The sequence below is a fragment of the Apodemus sylvaticus genome, chromosome 6, assembly GCF_947179515.1.
Source record: "Apodemus sylvaticus chromosome 6, mApoSyl1.1, whole genome shotgun sequence".
In the NCBI taxonomy this organism is placed as follows: Eukaryota; Metazoa; Chordata; class Mammalia; order Rodentia; family Muridae; genus Apodemus; species Apodemus sylvaticus.
Window position 1 is genome coordinate 28260925 of NC_067477.1, and position 19868 is coordinate 28280792.

Genomic DNA, 19868 nt, shown 5'->3' on the forward strand with positions numbered 1-19868 from the left:
AGATGAGGAAGATATTTTGCTCTTTAAGTTTCTTTCTGTGAGAAGCCACACTATGAGAAATCTTGCTCCATAATTGTAGATTGCATTTTTTCTTACACAATGTAAGAATTCTTCCTTCTCTAGGTAAGTTAAACCTGAGTGACTGGTTACAAAATGAGAAAATAGGAAACACATATTTCAGAAAAGGTTGGTGTTCTTTGAAATTATTAACAACTGAGCATGCTGCCCTTGAAAACTGAATGAAGAGTCATTCATTCAGAATCATAGAACAGTTTATCAAGGAATCCTAATATTATATATATAGAGAGAAGGAGCAAAAACTACCCTTGCTAACTCATCTGTCCACTGTCTTGAATAGTAATCTATTTTGCACACTAGGTGATTTATGAAGCATACATTGTCACTTCAGACCATGAATGCCAGAAAACTAATACAAATTAAAAGCATTATGAATAACCCCACCTTGCTTTTAAACTGCAATTTGTTTTAGGACTTGGCAAATTCTACATTATTTGTCCCTTTTATTAATTCCTCATGATATTCTTTTGTTACACTTAACAGGATTGATAATGTCATTTAATCAGTTTGGGCAGAATCTATATAGAACAGTTCAGAGTTGAATAAGATTTGTTCATTTTTGTAGTCTAAATAATAAATTCTTTTTCATTTCTTACATTATCAAAATTGATTAACTTCTAATATCTTAAGCATATTTTCTCTAATCATCTAAAAAAGTAAATATATTTTAAGCCACAATTATTTGTATATGTTTGTTCAATTGTGTTTGACTATGTGTAAGTATGTAGTTTTTTGTGTGAGAGTGTGCACATACATTGTTTGTTGTATGTGTACAGAGGTCATAGGGGGAATCATGAGTAACAGTTCCTTACTTTCATACTACAAAATTCACAGGGATCAAACAATATGAAAGGCTTGTCAATAGCCACCTTTAATTATTGAGCCAACTTACCAGTACGTTATCTAGTTTTTTGTCAATGTCCAATGTCCTATATATAGTTTGGCATAAGCATCTTCATTATAGCTAGTTTTATATTATGATTATGCCCTTTTCTTTTCTTCTGTATGTTTTTATTTTATGGTGTTTTTCTATAATAAAATAATAAATTTTTAAATTTTATATGTCTAATAAATTTTCATTTACCAGCTGTCGCTTATCCCTCTGCGTCTCAACTTCTATCTTTCCAATTCAAAGTCTTTTTTTACATGATTATATATTTAGAACTTGAGGAATGAATATAACCTGAACTATTTAGTTTTGCTCACCTACAAATGGTTCTCAAGATGACTTCTTTAGATTGGATAACCAATTAGGTGGCTCATTCTGACATAAGATTACTCCTCTCTTTCAGAGGACATTAATTGCCTATAACACTTGAACTAGCAGGGAAAGTGTTGGGAGATTTCTCTCATCTGTATTGGCCTGATGAGAGCCATAATAATTTTTCATGCTTTTTTTTTTGACATCCATATCATACAGATTCTTTTCTATTATAGAGTAAAGACACTATCTTCAATCCATTATCTTTGTCCTTTGGGTCTTACAGTTTTTTCCAACTCCTCTTTGACAATGTTCCATGAGCCTTAAGTATAAAGGTTATATTGTAGAAGTACCAGTTGGAGTTCAGTACAAGTATCAGTTGTATTCTGCATTTTAAATAGTTAGAGATTTCTGTTATGGTATCTACTGAAAAAATTCAGAGCTTCTTTAATAAGGAGCTCCATGTACCTATGAATATAAGGATGTATATTTAGAATGCAGATTGAAATGTCAATGGTTTAGGGAAATAAAATAGTAGGCCCTCCCCTAGATTCTATGGCACCAAAGCCATGGGTGTTTGGCCAGGTTTATAATATCAGACATGAATTACCCCCTATTGTGTTGGCCTTAATTCCAACTGAAGAGCAGCTGTGACCAACAAGGTATAAGTGCACCAATTCTTGCCATGCTGGTCACTGTCATGGTTCATTGAAGATATATGTTGAGAATTTCTACTAAAAGTATCATCTGTATTTTAAACCACATGAACCATAACTTATATTTATTTATAAAACATGTAATTGGTCTTCCTCTGGCCCAAAATTCTTCTGCTTTTATTTATTTACTTAATTTTGTTTGTATATTTATTTTATTTTATTTTTTCATAGATTTCTGCCTATAAGGGAATATGGGAATATGTGTATGGATGGCTGCTGAGACACCAGGAGTTCAAATCTGAAACTGTAGAGTCACATGGTTGTGATCTGCTCAAGCCTGGTTTTGGGAACCAAGCACTAGTAAACTGTATGAGCAGAAAGCTCCCCTAACCACTGAGCTACCTCTCCAGCCCCATTATGTCTTCCACTTTTAGTTGTTCTATTATTGTGATGATGATGATAATTTTTATCACTATGATTTTCATTATTGTATATGTATGGGAATTTTCCATGCAGGTGTGTGTACTCCATGTGCAAGACCAATGCCTTCAGAGGACAGAATAGGGATTCAGGTGGTTCTGGTGCTGAGGATCAAGCCTGATCCATGGAAAGAATAAGAGCTCTTAAATGCTGAGCCATCTCCCAAGAGTCAAATCAGGCTTTCAGATGCAATGTGTCTTATAAATGAAATAGAAAAAATCCGTCCTTCCCTGAATGGATCTTAGCACAGGTGATGGGAATAATTGCTCTGGATGTCTTCACATGCTGTTCTGCAGCACAAAATAATTTCTCCCACTTGTTTACAGTAAGTAATTTAGGATAACAAATTACATATTTAAATAAAGATTATAGAGGCCTCTAGAATATTGCCAATATAAAATGGCTTGCAAAGGGAAAACTGTAAAGTAATTGAATACAGTGCTAAATCAAATAAATCGACATATTCTTCTAAGAAAGGGAGCTGGGCCTTTTGGACAGAGTTTATTCGGCCATAAACCAGAGTGAAACCCCAAGGACCAGCAGAAAGAATGGAAACAGGCAATCTCTGGAAGTAGGACCCTCTAGGATGTACTAGAGTCCTAGGAGGTGAGAGACTCTTAGAACTCAAGAGGAGAGACCTTAGATGAAGTGCTGCACAGTGGGGGAGAGGGAACTTGTAGAGTCCACTTGCCATTGCACAGTCTAAAGTTCTGACCCAGAATTGTTCCTGTCTAAAAAAACTGCAGAGACAAAAACGAAAATGAGACTGAGGGAAAGGAGATCAGGTGCCCAGCCCAAATTAGGATCCAGCTCAAAGGAAGGTTCCAAGGTTAGACACTATTACTGATGCCATGCTTTGCTTATAGACAGGAGCCTAGCATAGCTGCCCTCAAGATGCCCAACAAGCAGCTGAAAGAGTCAGATGCTGATACGTATACCCAACCACTAGACAGAAGCCAGGAACCCCAAGGGTTGAATTAGGGAACAGCTGAAAGAAGCTGAGGAGGAGGGCAACCTTAGAAGAAAAGCAGCAAACTCACCTAACCTGTATCCCCTAGATCTCTCAGACACTGAGCCACCAACCAGGCAGCATACATGGACTGGTCTAAGGACCCCAACACATAGACAGCAGAGGACTGCCAGGTCTGGACTCAGTAAGAGAAGAGGCACCTAATCCTCAATAGAATTGAGGCCCCAGGAAGAAGTGGGGATGTCTGGTAGGGTGGTAGAAAGGGGACATCTTCTTAGTGAAGGAGGAGGAGGAATGGGATGAGGAACAGTCAGAGAGTGGACTGGGAGGGGGATAACAACTGGACTGTAAAAAAGATTAATAATAATAATAATAATAAAGGACAAGTTCAGGAAGGACAATTGTCAGCATATTTTATGCCCAAGTGACAGGAGGCAAGATAAAGGAGCAAAAGAGACACTCTTCAGTTCCTCATTAAGGTAGCATCTTTAAATGTTCCTTTTAGAGGCATCTGTGAAAGGAGCACTCTCTCTGTGGGGGTCAGCCTTGTCAGATTTGCAAAGAAGCAAACAAACAAGAAACTACTGAATAACTTGCCTTTTTTCAGATGCTAAATATCATTTTTATGAAGTAACAGTTGACATTGTGTCTGTTTTTAGTGTGTGTTCTATAGCCTTCCAAATGATTGAATGAATATAGATAATTGTGAAAGCCACAGGTGTTAGGGATGTCATGGAAATATATCCTTTTTGAAGAGCATTGTTTTTGAGATGGAAGAGTTATCCTGGAGTTTCCTAAGTAACCTTCCTGGAGAGTTGCTAGAGAAAACTATTTCTGATGAGCAGCTAGAGTCGGATATGGAAACCAGGGAGGTCATCACTGTCAACCAACATGGCTTAGGTTCAGCACTGTTCTGACTGATTTGAAGATAGTATCATCCAAGAAAAGAAACTGGACATGAAACCAGAGTACAGTTGACCACATAGAACAATAGTTGTAGGTGCTCTGACAGGTGGCTCTAATCACCACAGTGTAAGCACTGATGCTTCAGACTTTCCTTGAGAGAATTGGGAAGATAGAAATTACAACAAGAGGGCAGCTGATAGGTTTATGAAATTTTGTCTTACCTTCTCTCAATACTTTTTAATTTCCATATACTTTAGTCAGAATCAGATTACTCAAAGCAGAGGAGATGTTCTATAAAGCAATAAATTGTTTTTGTTTCATTTATATAGCCATTACCTAATATTATTTCAGCCATGAAATTTGAAATCAATTTTATACTTAATATCGTTCTGTGATTTGGTACTGGACAGAGAATTCAGAGTCACTGTAGCAGTTGTCAGAGGAGTCCTCTCCCAGTATCTACAAAATTGCACAGTTGAGGCTTACTGCTGCATGTATAAGCAACCCTCTCCTCCTCCTTTCAGTCCTCTGAGGGTTCCTTGAGTGATTCTGCACTCAGTTCTACATACCAGACAGGCTGATTAAACATCCGAAATCTAGTTCCTTTTTCTGAACACCTGCAAGGAGCCCTCTTGATAAACACTGTCAGTGGTGCCCATGAGTATGTTCATATATGAGGAAGGAATTTTTTTATGTTTGCTTTGCCCTGTCTGTTAAACTTATCTAAAACCTAATTTTTAACATTTTCATCTCTTGCCTCTCTTGGAGGAGACACCAGAAACTGTGCCAAAATATATGATAGTTTAATGATGTTTAGAATTGTTTCACAGCCAAAGACTAGGGAGAATATTCTGGAACCCAAGAAGACCTAAGATTCCAGATTTCTGAAACAGAAAGGGAATGACATTTATTTCTTTCTAGCATTTTTGATTCATTCCCCAAGCCTTGTGAAACCAGAGGTATAAAAATACCAGTATTTATCTTTGAAAAACTGAATGACATCCACCCATTCATGATTAGGGTGCCTTCTGACCAGTCTTTGCAAGATCATGGAAGATTTTAGCAATTTTACATGTTGAGGACACATACTAATACATAGACTGAGAATAACCAAGTGAGCCCGAATGATGATGCTTAGAGACATCCACATCAAGAAGAAGGAATGTTGTTCAGGGATTGCTAAATTATTTATCTTAGGCACACATCAAAATAAAAAATAAATTAGTAGAGAGTGTTTCTGTTAGGTTGGTTTATCTTTTTGTTTAGAGATTTTTTAGTAACTAAAATTTTTTTAATATTTTTATTTTCTATATTCTTTGTTTACATTCCAAATGATTTCCCCTTTCCCGGATCCCTCCTCCCCATATGTCCCATAAACCTTCTTCTCTCCATCCCTTCTCCAATCACCTCCCTCCTTTTTCTCTGTCTTTATATTCCCTTCCCTTGCTAGATCAATCCTTTCCAGGATCAGGACCCTCTCCATACTTTTTCATGGGAGTCATTTGTTATGCAATTTGTGCCTTGGGTATTCAGAGCTTCTGGGCTAATTAATATCCACTTATCAGAGATTGCATTCCATGTGTATTCTTTTGTGATTGGGTTACCTCACTTAGGATGATATTTTCCAGATCAAACCATTTGCCTAAAAATTTTGTGAATTCATTGTTTCTAATTGCTGAGTAGTATTCCATTGTGTAAATATACCACATTTTCTGTATCCATTCCTCCTTTGAGGGGCATCTGGGTTCTTTCCAGCTTCTGGCTATTATAAATAAGGCTGCTATGAACATAATAGAGCATGTGTCTTTATTGCATGCCGGTAAATCCTTTGGGTAGATGCACAGGAGAGGCATAGCAGGGTCCTCTGGAAGTCTCATGTCCAGTTTAAAGATGGTGCTGGATCAATTGGAGCTCAGCATGCAGAAGAATGCGAATTGATCCATTCTTATCTCCATGTACTAAACTTCACTCCAAGTGGATCAAGGACCTCCATGTAAAACCAGACACACTGAAACTAATAGAAAAGAAACTGGGGAAAAACCTTGAGGACATGGGCACAGGGGAAAAGTTCTTGAACAGATCACCAATAGCTTAGGCTTAAAGATCAAGAATTGACAAATGGGACCTCATAAAATTACAAAGTTTCTGTAAGGCAAAGGACACCGTTAAAAGGACAAAACGGCAACCATCAAATTGGGAAAGGATATTCACCAACCCACATCTGATAGAAGACTAATATCCAATATATACAAAGAACTCAATAAGTTAGACCCCAGGGAACCAAATAACCCTATTAAAAAATGGAGTACTGATCTTAACAAAGAATTTTCACCTGAAGAAATTCGGATGGCCTAGAGGCACCTTAAGAAGTGCTTAACATCGGATGGCCGTGGCGGCGGCAGCGGCAGCAGTGGCTGGTCCAGCTGAAGGGCCATCAGCGGTGGAACCAAGGCGACACACGGTCCAGTTGGGCCCTGCGCCCACAACCACTGACCTTCGCTGACCAGCCGGGCGGCAAGCAGCTGCGGTTCTGCGGAGCCTTTCAATGCAGGGAAGCCACTTCAGATCTCGGCTTCCCGCCAGTCAGGAGAGACTCACCTCCATCTTGATTCCTGGCTCCAGAGATCGGACAGACTGAGGTACACAAACATAATCCGAGGCCAACACCGCAGGGGTCTGAGCCCGACGGGCGTTGGCCTGCACCCAGGCCCTGGGCTGTTCGGGTGGCCATCGGGGTGCCAACCCAGCCAGGAGGTTTTTTTGCCCTGGCTGGCGCACGCGCCGCCATTTTGCCTACAAGACCCAGAGTGCTCGGGAGGGCAGAGACGGCTAACAAGCGTAGCCTGAGGCTAACAAAACGGGGGCTAGGCCCCAAAAGGCACAGGACTGACCCCAAGAACTGGGCGGCTTGGTGGGCCATCTGTGTGTCAACCCGCCCAGGAGATTGTTAGCACAACAGACTCTCCCGGTGCTTTCGGGGAGCGCGGACGCGCATACCGGCTATCTGGGTCACCTGGCAGACCCAATTAACAGTCATAGCCCTAGGGGAACTTTGCTCGGACCTTGGCCTCCCAGGCTTTTGCCTGGACTCAGGGACTGGGCGGCCAGGCTAACCTTGTGTGCGCCAGCCTGTATGGGGAATCAGCTGCCCAGCAGAGTGAGCGGAACACAGGGGAGGTCACAGCAGCATACACCTTGGGCGCTCCCTGGGGGTGCACACAGGCTCGATCTGGTCCACAGACACAATCTGGGGCAAGGCCTCAGGCAGAAGCCCTCAGCTCAACTCTCTCTGCTTCAGATCAGCCTGGGCGGCCACACCACATCTCCAGTTCCCTCAAGAGGCTAGCAGGGGGCTTCCGGGTGGCCAGCTGGGAGAAGTCAGTGTGCTCCGGTGGATCCTGCTGGCCCCAGCAGGAGCCTTCGGGTGCCTGCTTCGGGATCTGAACAGCCTGGACAGCAGCACCCTGTCTACAGGCAGTGCAGGGTGTAAGCTGTGCACCAGAGGCCAACGGGAAGGGGGCAGCTTGCACTGGTGAGTCCAGCACTGACAAGACCAAGTAACACCAGTGAGAGCTAGATGGCAAAAGGCAAAAGCAGGAACGTCACTAACAGAAATCAAGGCAATATGGCAACATCTGAACCCAATTCTCCTCTACCAGCATGTCCTGGATACCCCATCACACCAGTAAAACAAGATCTGGATTTAAAATCACTGGTCATGATGCTGGTACAGGAACACATGAAGGACATACTTTAAGAAATTCAGGAGAAAATGGATCAAAAGTTAGAAGCCCTTGCAAGGGAAACACAAAAATCATTGAAAGAAATCCAGGAGAATACAAAAGCCAACAAGGAGGAAATGCAAAAAACACTTAAAGAAATACAGGAGAACTTTGCTCAACAGGCTGAGGTCATGAAAGACGAAACACAAAAATCTCTTAAAGAAATACAGGAGAACTTTGGTCAACAGGCTGAGGTCATGAAAGAGAAAACACAAAAATCTCTTAAAGAATTACAGGAAAGCACAGACAAGCAAGTGAAGGAGCTAAGCAAAACCATCCAGGATCTAAAATCAGAAGTAGAAACAACTAAGAAAACTCAAAAGGAGACAACTTTGGAGATAGAAAGCCTTGGGAAGAAATCAGGGGACAGAGATGCAAATATCAACAACAGAATACAAGAAATAGAAGAAAGAATCTCAGATGTTGAAGATTCCATAGAAACCATGGACTCAACAGTTAAAGAAAATGCAAAATGCAAAAAGCTTGTAACCCAAAATATCCAGGAAATCCAGGACACAATGAGAAGACCAAACCTAAGGATTATAGGCATAGATGAGAGTGAAGATTTACAACTTAAAGGGCCAGCAAATATCTTCAATAAAATTATGGAAGAAAACTTCCCTAACCTAAAGAGAGAGATGCCCATGAATATACAAGAAGCCTACAGAACCCCAAACAGACTAGACCAGAACAGAAATACTTCCCGACACATAATAATCAAAACACCAAATGTTCTAAACAAAGAAAGAATATTAAAGGCAGTAAGAGAAAAAGGCCAAGTAACATATAAAGGAAGACCTATCAGAATCACATCAGACTTTTCACCTGAGACTATGAAGGCTAGAAGGTCCTGGGCAGATCTCATGCAGACTCTAAGAGAACACAAATGCCAACCAAAACTACTATATCCAGCAAAACTCTCAATTACCATAGATGGAGAAACTAAGATATATCACGACAAAACCAAGTTTACCCAATATCTATCCACAAACCCAGCCCTAAAAAGGATAATAGGAGGACAACACCAATACAAGGAGGGAAACTTCAGCCTGGAAAAAGCAAGATAGTAACCTTTCATCAAACCCAAAAGAAGTTAAGCAATCAAATTTAAAAAATAACGTCAAAAATGATAGGAAGTAACAATCACTATTCCTTAATATCTCTTAACATCAATGGACTTAATGCCCCAATAAAAAGACACAGACTAACTGACTGGATACGTAAACAGGACCCTACATTTTGCTGCTTACAGGAAACACACCTCAGGGTCAAAGACAAACACTACCTTAGAGTAAAAGGCTGGAAGACAATTTTACAAGCAAATGGTCTCAGGAAACAAGTTGGAGTAGCCATTTTAATATCAGATAAAATTGACTTTCAACCCAAAGTCATCAAAAGAGACTCTGAGGGACACTTCTTGCTGGTCAAAGGAAAAATACAACAAGAAGAACTCTCAATCCTGAACATCTATGCTCCAAATGCAAGGGCACCCTCTTTCATAAAAGAAACTTTATTGAAACTCAAAGCACACATTGCACCTAACACAGTAATTGTGGGTGACTTCAACACTGCACTTTCCTCAATGGACCGATCAGGAAAACAGAAACTAAACAAGGACACAATGAAACCAATTGAAGATTTGGACCAATTAGATTTAACTGATATATATATAGAACATTCTATCCTAAAACAAAAGAATATACCTTTTTTTCAGCACCTCATGGTACCTTGTCCAAAATCGACCATATAATTGGTCACAAGACAGACCTCAACAAATATAAGATCGAACTAATCCCATGCCTCCTATCTGATCACTATGGAGTAAAAGTGGTCTTCAGTAGCAACAGAAACAATAGAAAACCCACATACACTTGGAAATTGAACAATACTCTACTCAATGATACCTTGGTCAAGGAAGAAATAAAGAAAGAAATTAAAGACTTTTTAGAACACAACGAAAATGAAAACACAACATGCCCAAATCTATGGGACACAATGAAAGCAGTGCTAAGAGGAAAACTCATAGCCCTGAGTGCCTCCAAAAAGAAAATGGAGAGAGCATACATTACCAGCTTAATGACACACCTGAAAGCCCTAGAACAAAAAGAAGCTATTTCACCCAGGAGGAGTAGAAGGCAGGAAATCATCAATCTCAGGGCTGAAATCAATCAAGTAGAAACAAAGAGAACCATACAAAAAATCAACAAAACCAGGAGCTGGTTCTTTGAGAAAATCAACAAGATAGATAAACCCATAGCCAGACTGACCAAAGGGCACAGAGAAAGTATCCAAATTAACAAACTTAGAAATGAAAAGGGAGATATAACAACGGAAACTGAGGAAATCCAAAAAATCATCAGATCCTACTACAAGAGCCCATACTCAACACAACTGGAGAATCTGGAGGAAATGGACAATTTCCTTGACAGATACCAAATACCAAAATTAAATCAGGACCAACTAGACCATCTAAACAGTCCCATAAAGCCTAAAGAAATAGAAGGAGTCATAGAAAGTCTTCCAACCAAAAAAAGCACAGGACCAGATGGTTTCAGTGCAGAATTCTCCCAGACCTTCAAAGAAGAATTAACACCAATACTCTTCAAACTATTCCACAAAATAGAAACAGAAGGAACACTACCCAATTCCTTCTACGAAGCCACAATTACGGTGATACCAAAGCCACAAAAAGATCCAACAAAGAAAGAGAACTTCAGACCAATTTCCCTTATGAACATCGATGCAAAAATACTCAATAAAATTCTTGCCAACCGAATCCAAGAACACATCAAAATGATCATCCACCATGATCAAGTAGGCTTTATCCCGGGAATGCAGGGTTGGTTCAATATACGGAAATCCATCAATACAATCCACTACATAAACAAACTCAAAGAAAAAAAACCACATGGTCATTTCATTGGATGCTGAAAAAGCATTTGACAAAATTCAGCATCCTTTCATGCTTAAAGTCTTGGAGAGAACAGGAATTCAATGCCCATACCTAAACATAGTAAAAGCAATATACAGCAAACCGGTAGCCAGCATCAAACTAAATGGAGAGAAACTTGAAGCAATCCCACTGAAATCAGGGACCAGACAAGGCTGCCCCCTTTCTCCTTATCTTTTCAATATTGTACTTGAGGTACTAGCTCGGGCAATTCGACAACATAAGGAGGTCAAAGGGATACAAATTGGTAAGGAGGAAGTCAAACTATCATTATTTGCAGACGACATGATAGTCTACCTAAGTGACCCAAAAAACTCCACTAGAGAGCTCCTACAGCTGATAAACAACTTCAGCAAAGTGGCAGGTTATAAAATCAACTCAAGCAAATCAGTGGCCTTCCTATACTCAAAGGATAAGCAGGCTGAGAAAGAAATTAGGGAAATGACCCCCTTCACAATAGCCACAAACAGTATAAAGTATCTTGGGGTGACTCTTACCAAACATGTGAAAGATCTGTATGACAAGAACTTCAAGACTCTGAAGAAGGAAATGGAAGAAGACCTCAAAAATTGGGAAAACCTCCCATGCTCATGGATCGGTAGAATCAATATAGTTAAAATGGCCATTTTGCCAAAAGCAATATACAGATTCAATGCAATACCCATCAAAATCCCAACTTAATTCTTCACAGAGTTAGAAAGAGCAATTATCAAATTCATCTGGAACAACAAAAAACCCAGGATAGCTAAAACTATTCTCAGCAACAAAAGAAATTCTGGGGGAATCAGTATCCCTGACCTCAAGCAATACTACAGAGCAATAGTGTTAAAAACTGCATGGTATTGGTACAGTGACAGGCAGGAGGATCAATGGAACAGGATTGAAGATCCAGAAATGAACCCACACACCTATGGTCACTTGATCCTCGACAAAGAGGCTGAAAACATCCAATGGAAAAAGATAGCCTTTTCAACAAATGGTGCTGGTTCAACTGGAGGTCAGCATGCAGAAGAATGGGAATTGATCCATCCTTGTCTGCTTGTACTAAGCTCAAATCCAAATGGATCAAGGACCTCCACATAAAGCCAGACACTCTGAAGCTAATAGAAAAGAAACTGGGGAAGACCCTTGAGGACATCGGTACAGGGAGAAAGTTTCTGAACAGAACACCAATAGTGTATGCTCTAAGAGCAAGAATTGACAAATGGGACCTCATAAGGTTACAGAGTTTCTGTCAGGCAAAGGACACCATCAAGAGGACAGATCGGCAACCAACAAATTGGGAAAAGATCTTCACCAATCCTACATCAGATAGAGGGCTAATATCCAATATATATAAAGAACTCAAGAAGTTAGACTCCAGAAAACCGAACAACCCTATTAAAAAATGGGGTACAGAGTTAAACAAAGAATTCTCACCTGAAGAACTTCGGATGGCGGAGAAGCATCTTAAAAAATGCTCAACTTCATTAGTCATTAGGGAAATGCAAATCAAAACAACCCTAAGATTTCATCTTACACCAGTCAGAATGGCTAAGATTAAAAATTCAGGAGACAGCAGGTGTTGGAGAGGGTGTGGAGAAAGAGGAACACTCCTCCACTGCTGGTGGAGTTGCAAATTGGTACAACCACTCTGGAAATCAGTCTGGCGGTTCCTCCAAAAACTGGGCACCTCACTTCCAGAAGATCCTGCTATACCACTCCTGGGCATATACCCAGAGGATTCCCCACCATGTAATAAGGATACATGCTCTACTATGTTCATAGCAGCCCTATTTATAATTGCCAGATGCTGGAAAGAACCCAGGTATCCCTCAACAGAAGAGTGGATGCAAAAAATGTGGTATATCTACACAATGGAGTACTATTCAGCCATTAGAAACAATGAATTCATGAAATTCTTAGGCAAATGGATGGAGCTAGAGAACATCATACTAAGTGAGGTAACCCAGACTCAAAAGGTGAATCATGGTATGCACTCACTAATAAGTGGTTATTAACCTAGAAAACTGGAATACCCAAAACATAATCCACACATCAAATGAGATACAAGAAGAAAGGAGGAGTGGTCACTGGTTCTGGAAAGACTCAGTGAAACAGTATTCGGCAAAACCAGAACGGGGAACTGGGAAGGGGTGGGAGGGAGGACAGGGGAAGAGAAGGGGGCTTACGGGACTTTCGGGGAGTGGGGGGGGGCTAGAAAAGGGGAAATCACTTGAAAAGTAAATAAATTATGAATCATGACAATATGCAGGCAGATGTGGAACTGGAGAAGGAGCTGAGAGACCTACAATCAACAAAGACCTAAAATCAACAAAACTCACTGGCCAGTCGTGAGTTTGTAAGACCTCAAAGCTGACTTCAAGTGACATACTTCTTCCAAAACAGCTACACCTACACCAACAGTGCCACAACTCCTAATAGTACCACTCACTATGGGCTAAGAATTCACATACATGAGTCTTTTGGGGAGGAGCACTCCTATTTGTACACACTAATAGTTAATTTTTAAGAAACTAATTTTATCACTTACATCAATCTTTTCTTCTTTCTTCATTCTTCTTTCTTTCTCTCTTTCTTTCTCTCTTTCTTTCTTTCTTTCTTTCTTTCTTTCTTTCTTTCTTTCTTTCTTTCTTTCTTTCTTTCTTTCTTTCTTTCTTTCTTTCTTTCTTCCTTTCTTCCTTCCTTCCTTCCCAGCTCTTCAGTCTGACCTTGAACTCTAAATCTTTTTACATTAGTCTGCTTACTTATGCTATCATATGTTAACAGTCATTTTGAAGTAAATTGCTGCACTGTTGTTAGTTTATTTTTAGAGACAACTTCCTTTCAAATGACTAACATTTTGTATGCATTTTTCTCTGTATCAAAAATGTCATCTAAAATTTATTCTGCTAGCCTTTTACTTCTGATGAAAAAATTTAGTATCTGCAGAATGTGAATTTCTTTGCATAGTTTGGGCTGTCATTATACTATCATATTCTTTTTTTTTTGTTTTTTTGTTTTTTTTTAACAAGGCTACCTTATTTAAAGTTTATAAGGAGGCATCTATTTATTTTAAAAAATGTATTGAATTAATGTAAACACACACATATCCAGTAACTTTAATATCTTATGATCCTGTCTTACAAGATAATATATAATATTCTTATATCAATTTAAATTAAATACAAATAAAATGCATTGATAATGTTTATGCACACTTTAAATGCTCCAACTATGATTGTAGTGACAATGGATGCACAGTAACCATTTATGTGACTATACATTGAAGGCCTTCCCTGAGAGTATCATGCTGACAAGGATCTGTAATAACTATAGTTTTCTGGAGTAACATAAACCACTTGTGCATTCCAGTCCATCCACAAAGACAATTTAGAAACATCACAGAAAAATATCATGGTAATGAACTCTCTGACTGAGAATGGCCCTTATTTTCTTTTCTGATGGAGTTTCAGTTCACTTTGCTCCGAATCGACACAAAAAGTCTGTCACTTGGACTTGAAGGCAATCTCGTTGATATTTCAATGATTAGAGTATGATAAGGGAAATCTTCCAGCAGTTCTACCCCTGAACCGACCTGCTTCTGATAGCTCTGAATGTTGCACTTTCCCAATTGGAAATCCATTAAGCCTAGCCTGCAGTCAGTGCACGCTGAGTAAAAATGATATGGAAGCAGATAGGATAATAAGAAAAAGTCGGAAAGATCTCAGACTGCTGGAATGTCATTTTCTTCAACTGATTCTGTTGCTGTTTGCATTACAATTCAGCAGATCACCTAAAATGAAAGGGGTTATGTGCTGGACATTTGTGTTTTTCCAATTAGTAAATTGCTGGTAACATTCTATTTGCTTCTACATTTAATTTGCCCTTACATATTATTTCTAATAGTAAAACAAGTAGTATTTCAAACTTTCTGATACATGGATATGGAAGACAATATCAACTTTTCACTCTAATATTCTACACAAAACAAAATACAGCCTCAGGATAAACAATTTCTGTGTTAAATGTATGAATCCTTATTAATTCTAGGAATTATATTCTTCCTATTATTTAAATACACACACACACTCACTCATACACACACACACATGTGGTATATACTCACTAATAAGTGCATTTTACCTCGAAAGCACAGAATACTCATGATACAACCCACAAACCATGTACAGCTTAAGAAGAAGAAGAAGAACCAAATTGTAGATGCTTCAATCCTTCATAAATGGAAAGAAAATAATCGCAGGAGGCAGTCAGAGGAAGGGATCTGGGACTAGTGAGGAGCAGAAGGGAAAAGGGGGGGCAGAGAGGAACAGGAACAGGTATTTGATGGAACTGGAGAAAAGTACAGAGGGTCAGAAGTTGAATAGAAATATATAGTAGTGGGGGAAGGGCAACTGGTGGTAGCCATTAGAAAGATCCAGACTCTAAGGAACTGAGAGGCTCCCAGGAGCCAATGGCAATGACTTTAGCTGAAATATACAACAAAGAGGATATAGGATCTGTAGAGACAACCTCCAGTAAATAGGCACAGCCTCTAGTTGAGAGATGGAACCACCCACCCATCTCAAAATTTTTAACCCATAAATGTTCCTGTCCAAAGGAAAGTCAGGGACAAAAAATAGAACAGAGACTGAAGAAAAGGCCATCCAGAGACCACCCTACCTAGGAATCCATCCCACATACAGACACCAAACCTCAAAACTGATGCCAAAGAATAGCTTGCTGACAGAAACCTGGTACAGCTATTCATTGTGAGGTACTGCCAGTACCAGACCACATTGGACTGAGCCCAGTGGCCCCAAAGGAAGAGCTAGGGCAAGGAATGAAGGAGTTGAAAGGTATTACAACTCCATAGGAAGAACAATATCAACTAACTGGACCACCCAGAGCTCCCAGGGACTAAACCACCAACCATAGTATACTTGGAGGGAGCCAGACTCCAGATACATATGTAGTAGAGGATGGCTTTATCTGACATCAATGGGAGTGGAGGAAAGCTTGATGCTAGAGGAACAAGGCAGGAGTGGATGAGTGGATGGAAGAACACCCAAATAATGACAAAAGGAAGGGAGGAGAGGGAGAATGGGATTGGAGGGTTTGTGAAGGGGTAACTGGAAGGGGGATATCATTTGAAATGTAAATGAATAAAGTGATTAATTAAAAATGAGATATAAAAATATAAACTGGTGAGAAATTGCACTATGAAAAAATAAATGCTTGCATACATGTTACATCTTAGCATCATTCAACAGATTTAGAGTAGATATTTTATGTAACATATTTTAGGAATAAGAGTTTCAATTAACTCATAGACTGGTAAAGGGTCAAGCACAGAGATTGTTCTTGATATAAACCCATGATGAGTGCTTTAGTAAAGACATGAGTCAACTGCTATGACATCACATTGGAATACAGTGTTTGTCTTTAGAGTAAGGTATCATGAATAGATCGTTCTAATAGTAGATTTACTTTTTCTTCAATAGGCCTCACCATGTCATAAGGAAGGTTAATTTTCCATCATTTCTCTCCAGGTATTATGTTGTGTGAAAATTTAGACAAGGACCTTTCTATGTAAATTTTGAAAATTGTAAATTAGGTAGGTTTTTAAATACTTTGTCCTAGTATTAGTGCTAATATGATTTTACATTCCACATTCTTACCTTCAATCAATAATTCAATCATTCTTTCCCCATTTTCTCCTCCTCTCAGTCTCTTTTTCTCCAAACATCACATCAAACCTTCTCCTCCTTTTCGTCCTTCTCCGCCTCTTCTTCCTCCTCCTCCTCTTCCTCCTCCTCCTCTTTCTTCTTCCTGTAGTTGACTAGTAAATGCAGCAAACAAAGCAATTAGCAAACACCAAAGGAACTTCAGACAAAAGAAAATAAGAAAGACTGTATAAATCACAGATACTTTCATCTATTGAAACCCTAACGATTTTCCACTTAGTTTTCCACTGTACAATTTAAAGTCTGGAGGTACAACAATAAACAAAAGAGGAAATGTCAGATATACTTCATGGCAACTTTGATATAACCTAGAAAGCTTAATGGTAGGGTAGTTTGAAAATAGCATTATCTTTTTTTTGATATATTTTTAATTACATTTCAAATGATTTCCCCTTTTCTGGCCCCCACTCCCCGAAAGTCTCATAAGCCCCCTTCCCTCCCCCTGTTCTCCCACCCACCCCTTCCCACTTCCCTGTTCTGGTTTTGCCCTATACTGTTACACTGAGTCTTTCCAGAACAAGGGGCCACTCCTCCTTTCTTCTTGTACTTCATTTGATGTGTGGATTATGTTTTGGGTATTCCAGTTTTCTAGGTTAATATCCACTTATTAGTGAGTGCATACCATGATTTTGAGATTGGGTTACCTCACTTAGTATGATGTTCTTTCTTAAGAATTATTTGCTTTTATTTTATATATGTTAATATTTGTATGCATGTGAGTAGTATGCGTGACTTGTGCCTCCTGAGGCAAGAAGAGAGTGTGGGATTCCACCAAGTAGGTTCTTGGAATCACACTAGTATTCTTGGTAAGACCAACAAGTACTTTTAACAATATGCTGAATAATACATATGTCTCCCCAAATGTCATGATCTTGCCTTAAAGTTTGTACATATGTGGAATACATGACCCTAGAGAATGAGTGTGCATTGAAAATAAATAATCCGTGTTCTCAGAATGGATAAGTAAGAACAAATCCTCTTACATCCTAAGTTCCAAGACAGTGAGGGATAAGGAAGACTGCTTCAGTCCATCGGCAAAGAGAAAAAACAGAGGAAGTGGGTGGCTGAAGTGATTTATTATTGCTAATAAACGTGGCCAAGAGGCCAGTGAGCCTGAGAATTAATCTTACCCAGGAGATCACAATGACAGTTCTCTCAGAGCTGATTTTAAGCAAAGTCAACTTCAGCCTGAAGAGCTACTGAGAAGTATCCAGTCACATGCAGCTGCAGTAAGATGAGTTAGCCGATCCAGCTGGTTTCTGAAGACAAAGCTTCATGCATAGTATCCTATAAAAATATATCTTAGTATTGTATTGCAAAAGGCATTTATGAATGTTTGTGGAGCATCTGCCTTTTCTGTGACAAATCGTGGTAGGTCGTCAACTACTACACTGGCCTGCTTACCAGTTTGAAGCTATTAAGTTTTCAAGTTCACAATCAACATGAAAGGCAGCCTGTGGAGTTTATATTTTCCATGTATAAACACTGAAACTTGTTGACACATCTGAGGACATTTGTCTCCTGTCACCACTTCATTGGTGACTTAAGATTGCTTTATGTTACTCTTGGCAGGGAGAGGGTCACTAGAGCTAAAACAATAGCCTGAAATGCGTAATGCACTAACCTTGATTGTGTTGCTATATTTGTTTTTCCCTTATAGTGGCCAAGCCTGCTGCAGAAAAGGGGGAGAATATTTGAGTGTACGGTTGAGCTGTCTACTTTATGTTCCACTGTTGAATGGTGAAGAAAAATTTGTACTCAGTTAATTTTTGTCTTGGAGCAAATTACTATATAGTTTATCTTTATTATTAGGTTACAGTCAAAGAAGAATTATATCAATTACAGAAGACTATGAGCATAATACATAACTGCTTCTTGGTCTTATTAAATTTAGAACTTGAAAGTAAATTAAAATTATTTTAGATATTAGTTTAATTTTATGTATTAAGTGATGATGTTTCCCTATAATAAACTTACAAGTAAAATAACCTTAATGGACTGAGCATGCTATATTATATATTTAGACATATATGTATTCATGTGTGTTTCTTTGTGTGTATGTTTGTGTATACATATGTGTGTGTGTGTGTGTGTGTGTGTGTGTGTGTGTAACAGAAATAATTAAAGAAAAATAGGCCATGAATTCCAGAATGAACAAAGGAAATTGGTATGTGGTAAGGATTGGAGTAAAGAAAGAAGGGGAAAACAATGTAATTTTATTTTAATTAAAATATAAAAATTAAAACCATTAACATTTTTCTTAGCTTGACATTCCTCAAATTTAGTGTTTCTTTTAACCATTGGTTAAATCCAAAGTAATATACAATATTCTTTTGTGAACATACTTAAATATCTTATCCTTATTTTAAGAGAAAATATTTAGTAAAATAATCAAGACATCCACCATTTGAAACATAAATAAAATAGAGAATGATATTTTTTCTTTAAATAAAATTATTTCATTTTATGGTTATTATACATCATAAAAATTGATGTTGAAGTAGGTTCTTTTATAGTGGATAGATTTTAAAATAAAACAAATTGAAAAAATATAGGGACTGTTCTTTTAAATATATTTGAAATAGTTGTTTGTTGTTTGTCCTAATTATTTTACCTTGAATACAAATAGGTTTCAAATGACCTTTCATACTTATTTTAGGGTATGTTCCTCATGTTGAACCCCCACCTTTAACTGAGTTTCTTAAACATAAGTCCACACTGATTTCTCTGTAAGGTGTAAATTTACTGAACTGTCTTATTAAAAAATGTTAAAAATAAACATAGTGGTGAATCTAATTTATAATTTAATCAGCATGCAAATCAGGAAGATAAGAAGTAGTTTGTGAAAACACTATTTCCTAGCTCTAGGCTGCTTACAAAAGACTCAAAGTTCAAAGTTGTTCCTTCTTTGATTTTAGCAGTTATCATGATTAACTAAAAAGTCAAACGTAACATTCTTGGCACTAGCTTAAACCTGCTTTTAACATATTCATCATACATAACGAGCTAAGGGATTTTTCTCAAATGTTGTGATTAAGTTTCACCTTTTCATGAACTGCAAGCTTAGAAAAATATCAAAAGAAAAAAAAATGTCAGGAAATGACAAGAACTCAACAATA